Source organism: Tupaia chinensis, unplaced genomic scaffold (genome assembly GCF_000334495.1).
Source record: "Tupaia chinensis unplaced genomic scaffold, TupChi_1.0 Scaffold000078_1, whole genome shotgun sequence".
NCBI classification, from domain to species: Eukaryota; Metazoa; Chordata; class Mammalia; order Scandentia; family Tupaiidae; genus Tupaia; species Tupaia belangeri.
Window position 1 is genome coordinate 7,276,961 of NW_006159539.1, and position 17,305 is coordinate 7,294,265.

Sequence of the window (17,305 nt, forward strand, 5' to 3'; positions counted from 1 at the left end):
TTTAGTAATTATTAGTTGTGGGGGTGGGGGCAGAGTACTAAACTTAACCTCTATAAGGCTCTGTTTATCTTTATTAGATCGATAGCACCTATTTCAGAAAACTTTGAATATGAAATGAGTCTAGGTTATAACAGACTGTTAGTACATAAGAGCTATATATAACATTACCTCTTTGCATTTTAAAATTTTAATGAAAAGGATTTTAAAAAAATACATAAACTCATGCTTTTTTTTCTTAACTGTTTTGAGTATAAAAATTACATTTGGGGGAACCAGCAGTTGACATAATGGCTATGTCACTGGACTCCCCACATAGCTGACCACTATTTGACTCCCAGACCTGGTGGCTTAAACTCATGCTGGGCATATGTGTGTGCGTGCCCAAGATCCTGAGAGGAGAATGGAGGAGAAGGGATTGTGGTGTGACCATCCCCCCTGGAGGATGATTTCTCGCTTTCTGTCTCTACGTCTCTCTCTGTCTGTCTGGCGAGCACACGCGCCCTATAGTGAAAAATCTCTCCAAAAAAAAATTATATATATATATTTGGTTTGCTTAAGGCTTTATCTCCATAAAGTATACTTATGCACTTAAATTTCCAGACACTGTATACCCAAATATGTTTGTTTTTTTCTCTCTCACTACCACAAATTAATTGCAGATGTGATGAGTATTTGGGTTCAACATTAATTTCCAGTCCTTCCTCACTAGGAAATTATTGCTAAAGTGAATTAGCATCATCAAATCTTGTTATTGTAAACATGCCTGCTGGTAAGGGTTTATTCAGGGATCCTTAGTTACCATCCTAAACTTAATGCTGTCTTGCCTGGGCCAGCAGCCCCAGTTCACCTGGTTGCTATGAGAGAAAACAGAGCACACTCCTTTGACAAAACTAACAAGCCCCTTTAGGATTTCTTCCATCCCTCAAATAAGAGAAGGAATGGCATCCAGGGCTCTGTGCCTTTGTGGAGATTAAGAAACATCTACCATACCTCAGGGAGAACACCCATACCCAGCCTTCTGACGTACCTCATTAACTAGATGGTATCACTAATCAAGTTCCATTGTAATTATTTGTGCACCTCTCAGTTGTGTAAGACTCTGAGATTTTATGCACATGAGTACATCTATTCACTTCTCTGTCCCCATGCCTGCCTGGTGTAGCTCCTGGCATGCACATGGATAGATGGATGGATGAGGGTTTTGTTGGATGGACAGATTGACAGGTGCACAGGTGGACAGGTGAATGTGTTGATGCATGGATTGATAAATAGATGGATTGACAAATGGGCAGATGGGTGGGTGGGTAGATGGATGGGTGGATAAGTGGGTGGGTGGGTGGATGGATGGATGGATAAACAGATGTATGGATGGATAAACAGATGCATGGATGGATAAGGGAGTGGCCTATTTGTTGTATGATACACCTAAATCTACCTTGATGTAGAGTCACAAGAGAGCTTTTAAACATAAGTTTATGCCTTGTTTTTAAAGATTGTCAAGTATTGCCTCCTCCATTATCAGATGCTGAATCTTTTTACAATCAGTAGAGGTGGTTATGTTGACCCAGACCACATCCTTGTATTTATCAGCTTCTACTTCATGGCTACACCTCACCCTGTCTTCTCCTTCTCAACACTACCGGCATTCCAGCCATTCCCTATTCCATGTCTCTTTCCTGGGCTTATTATGGACTGTTGGAGCTCAAAATCAACTATGCATAGGTGTTCCTAGAAAGCACTGGAAGCGAATACCTGAGGGGTTCAGCTACTTCAAAACCCTTCTCTGAGACTCTGAAACCCAATGTCATGACTGCTGGCCAACTCATGGCCCTTGAGGAAAATATTTAATCTCTCTCGCTTCTTCTCTCCTCCCCCAGGCTCCTTCCTGACAGTGGTTACAGCTTATTTACTTCCTTTCTCGCCCTCTTCCTTCTTTTCCTTGTTCCAGGGCCCTGTTAAAGCCCTCACATCCTCAAGTCATCAGTCCTGTTTGAGCTTTATCAAATGGCTCCATCCTTCCAAACAAAAGTGACTACTTAAGGTTTTACACCTTTGATTGTCATTTTCCTGAACACCTGATTTACAACCGCCATCCATATATTAAGTAAGGAGCCTTTAGCATCTGAAATCAATGCCTGGGTGTCACCTCTCATTGTTATTAGCATTAACTCCTCCAGATCCTCAGGGGGGTTATTTTTATTTATTTATCTATTTATTTATTTATTTTTGAGAGAGATTTTTGCTATAGGGCATGCACTAGCTGGAGAGAGAGAGAGAGAGAGAAAGCAAGAAATCACGCCCCCCCCCCATGGGGATGGCCATGCTGCAATCCCTTCTCTTCCAATCTCCTCTAAGGACTTTGGGTGCACTCTCACACACTCCCAGTGTGAGTTTCAAGCCTCTGGGTCCAGGACTCGAACAGTGGTCCACCATGTGAGAGTTCAGTTCCTTAATCACTACACCACCTACTGGCCCCTGAGGGATTTTTAAAGCTTGTCTTCAGCCATGTCTGTGGATGGGTATTGGCAGTAACCTAACTGGCAGTCCCTGCTGTCCCTATTGTCCCAGCAGCCATTGGCCCTGGCCAGGCTGACATTGGAACTTGGGACAGAATCCAGTGCTTACAGAATATCCCTGTGCTCCCAGTACCCTGCAGCTGCCTCGCTTTAGGTGGGTCTTGGTGCTGAAATGCAGTTGGTGTTTCAGTTCTTCTCTTCCCAAAGATTTCCAAAGAGAAGTCCATATACTGGAGGACTTTACCAAGGAATTATTTTAAGTTATTAAAGGAAAGAAAACAACTTTGTATAAAACCTTTGAGAGAGCAGATAATGCCCATTTTCTAACTATCGTATTATGAAACCAATGCGGCTTTGGTTACTTCAACTGAGACGATATTATAGGAAATAAAAACTACAAGTGAATTTCTTTCATAAACATAGTTCAGTAAACCAATCTTAAATAGCAAAGTGAGATCAAGGATATACTTTAAAAGGTAGTACATTAGGACCAATGTTAAGCTTATTTTAGGAATTCTAGATTAATTTAAAATTCAGAAATCAGTTTATGCCTTTCACCTCAGTAATAGAATAAATAAGAAAAGCCAAGTAATTATTTCAATATTTGTAGAAAGAGTATTTGATGAAATTCAACCCCAATTCATGATTTTAAAAAACAACCTCTTGTGTGTGGGGGGGGTGGAACCAGCAGTTAGCGTAATGACTATGTTGCTGGACTCCCATATAGTCGACCACGGTTCGAGTCTTGGACCCGGTGGCTTAGACTCATGCCAGGCACGTGTGCGTGCGTGCCCAAGATTGTGAGAGGAGATGCGTGCCCAAGATTGTGAGAGGAGAATGGAGGAGAAGAGATTGAGGCATGGCCATTCCCCCGGGGAGTGATTTCTTGCTTCCTGTCTCTCTGTCTCTCTCTCTCTTTCTGGTGAGCACACACGCCCTATAGCAAAAATATCTCTCAAAAAAAACCCAAAACAAAACAAAACAAAAAAAACCTCTTAGCAAACATGCTAAAAAGTAAACCTCTTTAATCTGTTAAAAGGTGTCTATAAAATACCAACAGTACATATTATACTTAGCGGTCAATTATTACAATTTGTAACGGAGATTAGGAGCAAGAGAATGATGCTTACTTTCTCAGTCCATTTTTAAGCTGCTGTTACAGGATAAGCCTGAGACTGGGCAATTTATAAAGAGCAGAAATGTATTTCCTCGTGGTTCTGGAAGGTGAAAAGTCTAAGATCAAGGTGCTAGCACCTGGCAGGAGCTTTCTTCCTACATTCCTAGTGGAAGTATAAATTAGTACAACTACTTTGGAAAACTATTTGGCAGAATCTGCTAAAGCTAAAGAATATACACAGCAACTTTATTTATAATAGGGAGAAAAAAAAAAACAGAAACAATCCAAATGTCCATTGATGGTAGAAAGAAGAAATAAATGTGTTATAGTAATGAGATGAATGAGATGAATGAGTTCCCTCCTTCTACCTGTAAAACAGAAATAAATCTCATGAAAATAATAGGGAGCAAAAGAACCACATGATTTTGTTTTATATAAAGCTTAAAAATAGATGGAGCTGGTCTGTGGTACTAGAAATCAGGAAAGGGCCACTTTGGCAGACAAGTTTAATCAGGACTAGAAATAGCGTAAACCAGCTATCCTGCTTTGCCAGGAACCGAGCAGTTAACTAGGACACGGGGCTTGCCGTTTTAAAACTGGGTTAATCCTTGACAAACTGGGGTGGTTGGTTTCCCTAACTGGCGGAGGCTCACCAGATGCTTCCATGGAGCTGCTGCTGTTCTCCTTCTTTCTCTAGGAGGTGGTTACATGCCAATCACTTTGTGCTAAACCATCTGCGATAAGCCATTTATGTTTGTTCTCTTTTCTCTTTCTTTATATGCTTCATTAATATGTCTGTGGTGCATTTCAAACTATCTAGAATTTATTGATAAATGCAGAATAATGTGGGGTATATGGAAAACTACTTCTCTCCAAATTGTTTATTGATTAGCGTTCTGCTGATTAGAAAGACGGCTCATCGTCTTACTTATAATGCTGTTTCATTACTAGGTCTTTGACGGGAACCTACCCCCAGGTAAGCACTGTCCTAGAGTCTGAGAATGTAAATGTGAGCTGTGCTCTTTTCATTCTAGGGGCAGAGACAAGCAATAAACAAATAAAGACCCGTGTTATATAGCATACTGTTAAGTAGTGATAAGTAAAACAGAAAAATAAAGGTCAATGAGAGAATGGCAGACATTTAGGAAAAGGTATCAGAGAAAGTCACCTCTTATGGAGGTGACATTTTAGTAAAGACCTGAATCAAGTGAGGGAGTAAGACATGCAAATATCTTGAGGAACAAGGAAATGAGAAATCCAAATGGAGGGAGCTGTGAGTACAAATTTTCTGAGATGCGAGCATAAAATGCATCCCCAATGAGTGTTTATTATAAATGAAACTATTCATTTACAGTCTTTCTGTTTCTACCACATGCTGGTAGTTCTATTTATGCCAAAACCATACCTAACTTATCGAGCAAAGTTTTTTAAGCGTCTATGGTCACGCACAGTGCATAGATTTGCTCAGTATGTATTTGGACAATGAATACACTACCAATCTGCATTTTTACATATGCTTTTTTTTTTTTTTGGAGAGATTTTCACTGTAGGGCACGTGCGCTCGCCAGAGAGAGACATAGAAACAGAAAGTGAGAAATCACCCCCCAGGGGGGATGGTCACGCCGCAATCCCTTCTCCTCCATTCTCCTCTCGGGATCTTGGGCACGCACGCACATGCGCCCGGCGTGAGTTTTAAGCCACCGGGTCCGGGACACGAACCGCGGTCGACTATGTGGGAGTCCAGCAACATAGCCATTACGCTAACTGCTGGTTCCCTACATATGCTTTGAATTGTGTTCTGGACTATCTCTTCAGCCCCAGGAATTTATTTATTTATTTGTGCATCATTCACACCTTGGTTTAATTGCTGTGGCTTCAGAGTTCATCCAAACAGTTGGCAGTAGGGTCACAGGAGACATAATTCAAGCAGTGGGCTCTATTACAGATACAACTGTCAGTAAAAATAGACAGATGGTGTCATTGTCCTCGTGAGGGTCAAATCCTAGTAGGATTGTGAAGGCAGAAAAGCTTAATTTCAAAGGAGAAAAATGGAAATGCAGTCTGAGTCTTCTTACGAGTGAAGGCATAAAGGTGAGAAATGGGAAGAATCCCTTGGTAGGCTGGATAAGCAAGTCTGTAGGTCAGACTGGCAAGTCTTCAATATGAGACTCAAGGTTTTTATTTGAGGTGCCTTTCTTGGGAGCTGTTGTAGGTTCTAAAAAAGGGCAAGCTATTTCCAGTCTCAAAACCAAGTGGTGAAGTGTTGGCATCTGTGACACTGAGCCCAGAATAAACACCTGCTGAGATTGTGTGACCGGTGCGACCCGTTCATCTGATCCTCCTTCAGTGGCACCAACACACGCAGCTTAGATCTTTCCTCTGTGCCCTTGCTTTGAACCGGTGCCGGCCTGGGGCCCAAGGGTTAAGTGTGGACTTAAAAATTTAAACAGCTATCTGACACGGTTCTCAGGAGATAACCCAGGGGTGCCCCTTCGCTGAGGCTTTGCTTCTCCACTGCCCCAAACGGGGATAGTATTGCTGGCTGCCCCAGATTTTGGTGGGTGAAATAGCAAGAGATGAAAATGTCACTGTTCTTGGCCAGGAAAGCATGCCAAGGCTGATCTCAAAATCTCGTGAGCCCCAGTGTATGAGGCAATGATTAGACACGTATTTCAGTCTTCCCATCTTGGATGCAAATATTTCTAGTATTTTTTGTTTGTGCTGCCTTCTCTTACCATAAGCTTCTGAGTCAAGTGGCTAAAACTTAGATTATCTTTTATTTTATTGTCTATGGTTTTGTGGAAATCTTGATTGTGACAATGTTTCTGTAGCCCAGATCATGTACTATATGGTATTATAGAACATAAGGCAAATAACAATTCTGTATATTTTTTGAAAAGTTTATTGATTTATGGGTCAGCAGATGATGCGGTGGTTAAGGTACTGGATTCTCGTATGGCTGACTCTATGGTTCGAGTCCTGAACCTGGGGCCTTGATAAACATACCAGACATGTGTGTGTACATTCAAAATCCCAAGAGGAAAATAGATTGTGGTGTGGCCATCCCCTTGTGAAGTGATTTCTCACTTTCTCTCTCTCTTGCTCTTTTTGGAGAGTACATGCACCCTATGGCAAAAATCTTAAGGGAAAAAAAAGTTGATTTATTTCTTCTAAGAGACAGAGAGACAGAGACTCTCCCAATAAGGTCCTCATACTGTAAGCCAAACCCATTTTCAGCTGGACCAGATGATGGGCATGCACACACCTGGCATGCTCAGGGAGGTCTCGGATGCAAACCTTGGGCCTTTGCCACGTGGTTCCAGTTGTGTTACCAAAGCGGTGCCGCCACTTGGCTTGTGAACCTTTTCTTCTTTTTTCTTCTTTTTTCTTCTTTTTGCTTTTTAAGAGAGATTTTTCCTATAGGGGCTGTGGGCTCATCAGAGCGACAGAAAGTGAGAAATAACCTCCAGGGTGGATGGCCATGCCGCAGTCCTTTTTCTCCATTTTCCTCTAGGGATTTGGGACACGCACACACATGTGCCCAGTGTGAGTCTTAAGCCATCGGGTCCAGAGCTCAAACCAGGGTTGACTACATGGGAATCCAGCAAGGTAACCATTATACTATCTGTTGGTCTCAGAACCTTTTCTTCTTAAAGGCTGAGTTTTTGTAAAGCAGGATATGACTGCCGTGAAACCTCGCATTCTTGTTTTTTGTAGACAAGCATAATCAGTCTGCCTGCAGAGAGGCTGTCATGTGGAATATCTCAAAGTCTCAGGAAGGTAGGAAAAGAGTGAGGCTGGCTTCTGGAATGAACAGCATCCTTTGGTCCCAGCATGGGCTCATTATCTGAGCCTCATTATCATCTTCATCCATTTGTGTTCAGATTCTCTTCTTTTATAGAGATTTTCCCAAGGCCTTGGAGTGAAATATCATCCCCAGTACCTTCCCAGACTCTCTCTCTCTTCCTTCTGGAAAAAAATAAAACCTTCATGGATAACTGCTTCTTGTGCCAGAGCCAAGCAGCAGTCATTACTCCCAGAGTGCTCTGTGGCCCCAGCCTCCCTGACCCAAGCCGGATGCTTGACTCACTGCTGTCAGACACCAGATTGTGACCTTCCAGAGGGCAAGGAGCCCACAGTGGTGAGTGGGATACATCAAAGATGAAGAAGAGAGCCATGGGAAGTGGTGGAAATCCAGTTGAAAGAATGTGATTCAGTGTGAAGCTTCTGAGCTTAGAGATGACAGGCCTCATTCAAGTGTCCAACCCTGTCACTCACGGACATTTGACCTTCACAGGTCACTTTGACCTCTCTTTGCCTCTGTTTCCTTCTTTATATGAAAACTTGCAATAACTTCCCCGAGGTGGCTCATGAAAACTGTGCCTAATAACATGTGGAAAGCACGTTGATTGCATGACACCTTGACTTCTAATTAGTTAACAAGAAAATCCACCTCTAAAAACTGAAGGCTTCTCAGTCCAGGAGCTGCCAAGACACCTGGCCTGCTTTCTTCTCTGAGGACTAAGACTTCTGCCTTTTATTATCTTATACAGGCTCAAACTAGTAACTAAGAAAAATTCCCCACTTGCACATCTTAACAAAATGTCCTTAACACTCATTAACCATTGAACTTTTGCTTTATGACCCTATTTCTCAGACAGGCTCTTCTCTTTTCACTGAGTTATCACTTCCTAGACCAGAGATCAGTCCTGTTGGTAAAAGTCTGTTGGTGCCGGCAGGTGGCATGGTGGTTAAGGGTGTTGAACTTCCATGTGACTGGCTGCAGTTTGAGTCCTGGACTAGTGATTTGTTTTCTGACTTTTCCTCACTCGATTTGTTTTCTCACTTTCCCTCATACTCTCTCTCTGACTCTCAAATCAAATAATAATAATAATAAAGTTAAATAAAAATAATTCTTTAAAATTAAAAGAAAAACAGTCTGTTTACTGCCTTAAAAACAATTTAATAAGGGTCAGCAGATAGCATGGTAGAGGAAGTGCTTGGTCTCTCACATGGCCAACTGTGGTTTGAGTCCTGGACCTGGTGGCTTTCTTTCTCACTTTCCCTCTCTATCTCTGTCTCTTTCTGCTCAGTGCATGTGCCCTATAGAAAATTTTAAAAAAATATAATAATAATAAATAAAATGAAATAATCCTTTTAAAAATTTAATAAAATCTATTGATTGAAGTCTATACAAAAATTAATTAATAAATTAATAATATAGGTATAAAGCTCAAAGAATTTTATCTCTCATGCCTTACTAATCGGATTTCTTGTTGCATTTATTCCTGTTATTATGGAGCAGAGATAATCAATTACCTGTCTATATACTTCACATATACTTCCATTGTTGAGAAACTGACATAGGAAGAAAAGAGCGATGAACAGAAATGGTAAGATGTGTGTGACAGACACACACAGTCGAGAGCTGGGGACTCTGCTGAATAGGAAGAGACAAGAGGAAAATGAACTAAAGCAAGTTAATTTGTACCCACAGAGTCTCCTAAGTTCCAGAGCATTGAAAGTAGTAGGGGATAAAAATTTAGAGAGAGACTGGAAGTCATGTTGTCAGATAAAGAACAGAAGCAAGTTCTTCTCGAGGTTCTCATCTTAACTCCATGATTGATGGGAGAATGGAATTAGTATCTGGGCTGAACATTGATGAAAATTAAAATGTCACTCAAGGTTGCGAATCAGACCTAGAAGAGGCCACCAGGATTAAGCTTTTCCTTGGAGCCAATTAGAAATGGAAACAATTAGGCTGATAGCAATGGGACAAACCCATAAAACCTCTTTTTTGAGGACGGGCATACAGCAAAAGGAAAACTGGAAAATATATATATATATAGGTTTGTCGGAAAAGTCATGATGCATTTTTGCATAGAAAAATTACATCATGACTTTCCCTCCAACCCAATACTAACCATTTACTGGAGGTCCCAGGAAATCCCTGTCAGGACTTTACAAAAGGGACATAGGAAATGATGTCTAGATGGAGTAGCCATGGAGTAGCCAGCTGGAGATGAGCTGTTTACCATTTTACCTCTCACACCCAGTGAGAAAATACCAGTTCCAGATCATCTGAAACACCCTCTCAGCTTCGGCGTGACCATCCAGGGATGGGGAATCCCAGGTTTTCATGGAAACTGGGTCATGCTGGACAACTCTGAAAACATAATACATTTGATCCTTGAGTAAAAACCGTAACTGGTAAATTAAGTTCCATATGCTCATTCTCATTCTGGTTTCTGGAATAATCCAGAATAAGGCCTTTTTCTTGGCCTAATAATAGTAACTGATGGGTTTTTCTGTTTTGATTTTTGTTTTTCTGTGTGCGTGTGTGTTTTTTTTTTTCCTAGAGAAAGATTTTTGCTATAGGGTGTGTATGCTCATTGGAGAAACAGAGACAGAGACAGAGACAGAAAACAATCAGTCACCCCCCAGGGGGGTGGCCACGCCACAATCCCTTCTCTTCTACTCTCCTCTTGGGATTTTGGGCACACACACACACACACACACACACACACACACGCCCAGTGTGAGTTTTAAGCTGCTGGGTACAGGACTCAAATTGTGGTTGACTACGTGGGAGTCCAATGACCTAACCGTTATATCATCTGCTGCTTATAAAGAGCCTGTTTTCAATGTGGAGCCACTTTGTCAAATGTGGGCACATTTCTTAAACTTCTGCAACCATCAGTTTTCTCATCTGTGGGTCAGGAGTACCTGTGCTTGGCTAAAGAACTGAACTAGATATGGACATAGCTGATCTCATTTGATAGCCAAGATCCCTGGGGGAATTCTGTTCACTGTTGATTTCCTGTCAAGTTCTTTGCTTATTAATTTGTTTATCCAGGACTTAACTGCACCTTGGTAAGTGTAAGGCAGTGATTCAGAAGCAGAGGTCACCAAGATGAATATGATGATAGTATACGCTCTGGGAAATGGCGAGGTCTAATGGGAAGGTCATAGTGTAAACAAATAATTACAACGCAGAATAATATTTGCTATTATAGTGAAGTGCTGTCAAGTCATGGAGCGTGGAGACACCGGCTCTGTTTTGTAGAGGACTATAATGTTTGATGAGTCCTGAAGAAGGCTGGTATTTTGCCGGAAGATAAGGGAAGAAGAGCATATTAAAAAGACATGCAGTGCATACTACAAAAACATCTCCTTTAAAAACAAAAATCATGTCACCCAAATAGTCTTCTCTCTCCCACCCCACAAACATCCCTGTGGGTAACAAAATTATAACTGTAATTCTGGATCTTTCGATGGTGTTTATTGTCAAAAGGTAATCAAAAAAGAAGAGTTATTTAAAGAGTTCTAGGAAGGTACATTTAAGAGAAAACATTTCTCACTTAATTTGAGTCCCATGAATTGGAAATAGAATTTAAAAGACTTAAAAGATTTTAAAAATATAATTATTATCTGCAGAACTAAGTAATATTTTATTCATACATAAACAACATGTACAATGGTGGTCCCAGAAGATTATAATAGGTGTGTCGTAGACTAAACTATCTGGGTTCTATGTTCACACAAAGACAAAAATCACTACATGAGGGGCCAGCAAGTGGTATGGTATTTCTCTGTCTTTCTCTAGCAAGTGTGCATGCCCTATGGCAAAAATCAAAAAGGAAATAAATAATAACTTAATGATGCATTTCTCAAGATGCATACCTGTAATTAAGCAACACAAGATTGTATTTAACTACCTTGAAATTTGACGCACAAAAATATAGTAATGCCATGCTGGTATGACGGTTCGGTTTTTGTGAGACTGAAAATCAAAATATTACAGTGGAAAAGCATTCTATTCATTGAGTAGAACAAGTTTAATGACTTAAAGAAAAACCCTCCCACCACATGATATACTCCAATGACAGCTTTGTTCAGTTAAATCAAACATTGAATTTCTTATCAAACACTTGTGTTTCCTACATTTCATCAAAATAATAACATGATGACTTTAAAATTTTTTCCTTATTTAAGTACACTAGAACATTCTTGTAACCCACCTAAGAAGAATTCCTTGGAGAAAAGATAAGACATGATATCCTGTGATATCCTGGTGGTAGCAAGAAGATTTTTTAGAAGTAACAGCAGTATTCAAAACTAAATGTTAATCAGTATTAAATTTCCTTTCAATTCAGTGATTAACAATATTTCACCCAAATCCTCTCTTAACTAAAAAAAAGTTTGTTGAAGTCCCAGAGGGCTGACTGATCATTAGCTAAAGGTTTTACCTGTGACTTCCTGCGGAAGAAAATTCCACAAAGACAGGGACCATGACTGTGACTTGTAGTTTATCCCCACATATCTTACAGAGGCCCAATGGAGTCATAGTCTTCAGTGTAGACAAGAAATAACTGGGATCCCAAAACATGCACATAACTAGTATAATTTACCTAATAGACAACTATTTGGCTCAGAAGCTCTTGATGAAATTTAAAAACCCGCTTGGAGGTACAGATGTATTGGCCACACCCTAGTGCTGTTTGCTTTAATTGTATGATCAATAAAAATAATTACTCAGACTATCTGAAATCACAACTTTTTTCATATGTGTATGGAGAAAGGCTATTATACATATCATAAGTTAAAATATATATATATATATAACATATGTATTATATATATATTTTAAAGTATGGTTTCTGGGAGCAGTTGGTATAATGGCTATGTGGCTGGACTCCCACGTAGTTGACTGCGGTTCGAGTCCCAGACCCGGTGGCTTAAAGTCATGACAGGCGCGTGTGCATGCGTGCCCAAGATCCCAAGAGGAGAATGGAGAAGAAGGGATTGCGGCATGGCCATCCACCCTGGGGGGTGATTTCTCACTTTCTCTCTCTCTGTCTCTCTCTGTCTTTCAGGCAAGTGCACACACCCTATAGCAAAAACCTCTCCAAAAAAATGATTATGGTTTCTGGCATATAAATAATTATTATATATCTTTGTGGGGTACAGTATGGTTTTTCAATGCACATGTGTATCATGTGTAATCATCAAATCAAAGATAGAGACATATTAATTGTCTTTAACATAGAACATTTCATAATGTTGCATGCATCCAATGACAGGTCTCCTCATTCTCTTTTCCTTCTTTGGAAGTGTACATTGAATTGTCAGTGATGTGTTTACTCACCTATGAAATACAGTTCCATAACCTATTCCACTTATTTACATGCATTCATTTTTTTTTTTTAAGAATTATATATTTGGGGCCAGTGGGTTGCCTAGCGATTAAGGTGCTAGTTTCCCAGATAGCCTACTGTGGTTTAAGTCCCAGACATGGTGGCTTAAAACTCATGCCAGGTACATCTACCTTGTGTATTCACTATCCCAGGAAAAGAAAGAAGGATAAAGGATTATAGCATGACCATTTCCCCAGAGGGTGATTTCTTGCTTTCTCTCTCTCTCTGGAGAGCTCCTTATAGAAAAAAAAAAATCAAAAAAATTTTATATTTAATTTTACTTACTATTATTTTAAAGTTTACTATAGGGAACATGTGCTAACTTGAGAGAGACAGAGAGAATAAGAGGGAAAGTGAGAAGGCAGACCTCCAGGTTCATGACTCGAACCTCAGTGGGCCATGTGTGAGTCCAGTGCCTCAACCACCACACCACCTACTGGCCTCTGTATTCTTGTGTTTAATGCTCATTTTTCTTTCCAATCCTCTTGACCCCACCTTGAAACTTCTGGAATCTACCCTTACTCTCTCTACTTCTATGGCATTGAGAATTTTGATTTTCTGCATATAGAGCAGATATATAGTATATGTTAAAGCAGGGACATACAGTATTTGTCTTTCATAGCCTGGCTTATTTAACTTAGCATTATATATTCTAGAGTCATCCATGTTGTGTCAAACAATAGGATTTCATTATTCTTTATGACTGAGTAGTATTCCATTGTACATATGTGCCACATTTTTTTAATCCATTAACCAGTTGTTGGGCACTTAGGTTGATTCCATGTCTTAGTTGTTGTGAATCATGCTGCAATAAATATTGATGTGCATATGTATCTCCAATGAGTGATTTTCTGTCCTTTGGGTAAATAACCAAAAGTGAGATTACTGAGTCATACAGTAGTTCTATTTTTATATTTTGAGAAACTTTCATATCATTTCCCACAGTGGTTATACTTATTTCCATTCCCATTAGGAGTGCACAGGGGTTCCCTTTTCTCTGCAACTTCTCCTACATTTGTTATTCTTTCTTTGTTCAAGTATAGTCATTCTGACCATATCTTTTTAAACATTTTGCTGGGAACCTAAAATGTCTTTTTTTTTTTAAGTTAGCCTTTATTTTTAAGGTAAGCAATTAGTAAAAATATTTTTTACAAAAAGTGCATTTCCCTTTCATAAATACTCGAACAATCCAGAAGTGAATCCTTCTATCTTGTATTTCTGCTGTCAGCTTGCAGCTTTCAACAGTAGTCCAAGATGGCTGCTCCATTTTGGCCATCACATCATCATTCCAAAGAAAATACCATAAGAGAAGAGCACTACTCCCTTTCAGACACATTTTGTAAATTGCACATACCACATCTGCTTACATCCTAATGATTGTGTCTAGGATTGTGTCATGATTGTGTCTAGCTGCAAGGGAGCCTAGCATATGTCTGATTCTGGGTAGTTAAGTGTTTAGCTAACATCTGAGGTATTTTTTCTTAGCAAGAAAAAGAGAAATGTTAGCATATGAATGATAGTCTCTGCCACACAGTGCATTGGTGTCTGATCTTGGTGTATATCTCTGCAGCACTGATATAATGGATTCCATCCACCAATTCTCTTGGACAAAGTCCAGAGTTGTTCATCCTGGCTATGCCTCATACATTTCCTGTGTATCTCTGGCCTCCCCTGGCCACCATTCTCAATATTCAGCCTCCCTTCCCCTTTTATTCTCCATCCTTACCTTTCCCCAAAGAACCTTAGCTTCTTTAAACTGTGCTCATGTCTCCATATTCTGGGACTGCACTCTGCAGCTGAGGTAGAGACCTTTCAGGCTGACTGAACTACCCTGCAAGACCGTCAACTCTGGTGGTCTCCTTGGGTGGGTCTTCCACTCATCTCTCACGTTGAATGTGCACAGGCTGAGCCCAACATCCATTTTCCTTCAAGCAAACACTGGTTATCTGAAGAACAGACAGTAATACATTTCGATCCCAAGGCAACATTAAAAAACGATAAAAGGAAAACCACCAATATAGAGAAAGACACCGAAGTATTCAATGTTTCACTTTTAAAAAATCAAGTTTTAAATTAGGTTTAAAGAGCTGTGACATGGTCTCACCAGGCATTATTAAACCAGGGGTAATAAATTTGTCATTCACTATACTGGTGTGCAAATTTGATTTTTGAAAAAAATACAGTAGTTGAATGGCATTTGGGTAGCAGTTACTGACAAAGGGCATCAGTGGTATTCCTAACATGGGCCTGGTTTGTAATAGGGAAAAAAGCTAAATGACCTATTGCTTTTTGCTCATTTTTTCTTCTTTTTAGACGTACTATGTAATGCCACTGGAAGAGACAGTTTTAAAATGTTTAATATTGTCATTTCTTTGGAGAGAAGATAGAAGGAACAGTACTCTAGAAAGTGTTTGTTTGTTTGTTTATTGTTGTTGTTGTTTACTGAGAGCTATCCTCTCCCAAGGTAAAGTTCCCTATTATAATACAGTTAAAATGACATCAGTATGAAATGTGCTTGTAGCATGTCCTGCATTATGCATGGTAGAAAACAGCCTGTTCTGGAAACGCCAGTCTTGTGTAATACACAGCCACCCTAGAACCTTAAGATCAGCAATGCTGCTTGAACTTGCTTCTGTCTTATTGGTCAGATATCTTTGTGTGCAGTCAGAAAATGAAGCTTCGAGTTTAAAAGATTGGAAAAAAATGCAAGCATTTGGCAGAATTCATTCTACAAATGGTTTGAATTTAGTGGGTCATTCTTTTGAGGCCTAAGACTATTGTGATTCAGTGTATTATGTGATCCTCCCCCCCATCTCTGGCTCCTCACAAGAACTTCTCCAGACACATGACTTTTCAAAGCTCTTTGGAGTCTGATTTATGTCTTTTGGATGTAAGGCTGTGCAGATATTGGCCTTGAGGCCTCTCAGGATGATTCTGTTTATATTTATTTGATTTAGTTTTATACTTTCTGCAGAGATGGAAGAGTGTCCCCCAAATGGCCTCTGGTAATGTGTTCATCATTCGGTTTAAAGCACAAGCACAGTTTATGCTTCTCCAATTGCAAGCAGCCTAGATTGAGACTGTAGATGCAGTTCTGGGCTCGTTTTATGTACAACCATTGTAGCGTCTGTTGGAAACACAAGTGGGCATGGAACCAGGAAGTTAGGAGCTCTGTGATTCAAAAACATATTATTATGGGCCAGCAGGTGGTGTGGTGATTAAGGTTGGCCAACCTGGCCAACAGCATGGTTCAAGTCTTGGTCCTGGAGGCTTGAAAAATACGCTCAAAATTCCAAGGGAAGACTGGAGGAGAAGGAATTTTGGCATGGCCACCCTCCCCCACCCAAGAGTACTTTCTCATTTTCCCTCCCACTCTGCGCCCCATAGCAAAAAATAAAATAAAACAAAAATGATCTTAGGCCTTGTTAGCTTTTCTCAAGATATGTGCTCCAAATCTTGGCAGACTAAAAGCTGTGGCTCTTTTCTTGTTTATAAAACCCCTATATGCTATGGTTGCCATTCACTCTTTCAATACAAGCTTTTTTTTTTTTTTTTTTTTTTTTCTGTGGAGAGGTTTTTGCCATAGGGCACATGCGTTTGCCGGACAGAGAGAGACAGAGAGACAGAAAGCGAGAAATCATCCCCCAGGGGGGATGGCCACACCACAATCCCTTCTCCTCCATTCTCCTCTCGGGATCTCGGGCATGCACACACATGCGCCCGGCGTGAATTTTAAGCCACTGGGTCCGGGCCTCAAATTGCAGTCAACTACATGGGATTCCAGCAACATAGCCATTACGCTAACTGCTGATCCCTCAAGCTTTCTTGAGTCCACACATGTGAATGCTAGGTATTTCGAAGAGACCTGGAGATTGTCAAAGAAGGTGATTATCTGAATAGTTTTTGTCTTTCTTTCTCTAAATTAAATATTTATTGAACTCTTACCTTTGTACAGGTACAAATTAGGACATAGAAGAGGCCTTAAATGAGAATAATTTCTCCTGTGATTGTTATCCTGCTGTTCAAACAGGTTACCTTTGTTGCCATCACTGTCCCCTATTTTTTTTTCTCTTTCTCTCTCTTTCTTTCTTTTTTAGAGGTTTTTGCCTTAGGGCATGTACACTCACCAGAGAGAGAGAGACAGAGACAGTGAGAGGGAAAATGAGAAATCACCCCCCAGAGGGGATGGCCATGCTACAGTCCCCTCTCTGCCATTCTCCTTCTGGGATCTTGGGCACACACACACATGTGCCCGGTATGATTTTCAAGCTACTGGGTCCAGGACTTAAACCACAGTTGGTCATGTGGGAGTCTAGCGACATAACCACGGTGCCATCGGCTCGTCCCATCTTTTATTTTTAATTGAAGGACCATTAGGAGTCTATCCGTGAGACAGACCCTGGGGAGAGCAGGGAGAGGGTTGAGAAAATTGCCCAGAATCATGGAAGTAGGAAAGGGTATGATCTACAAGAGAC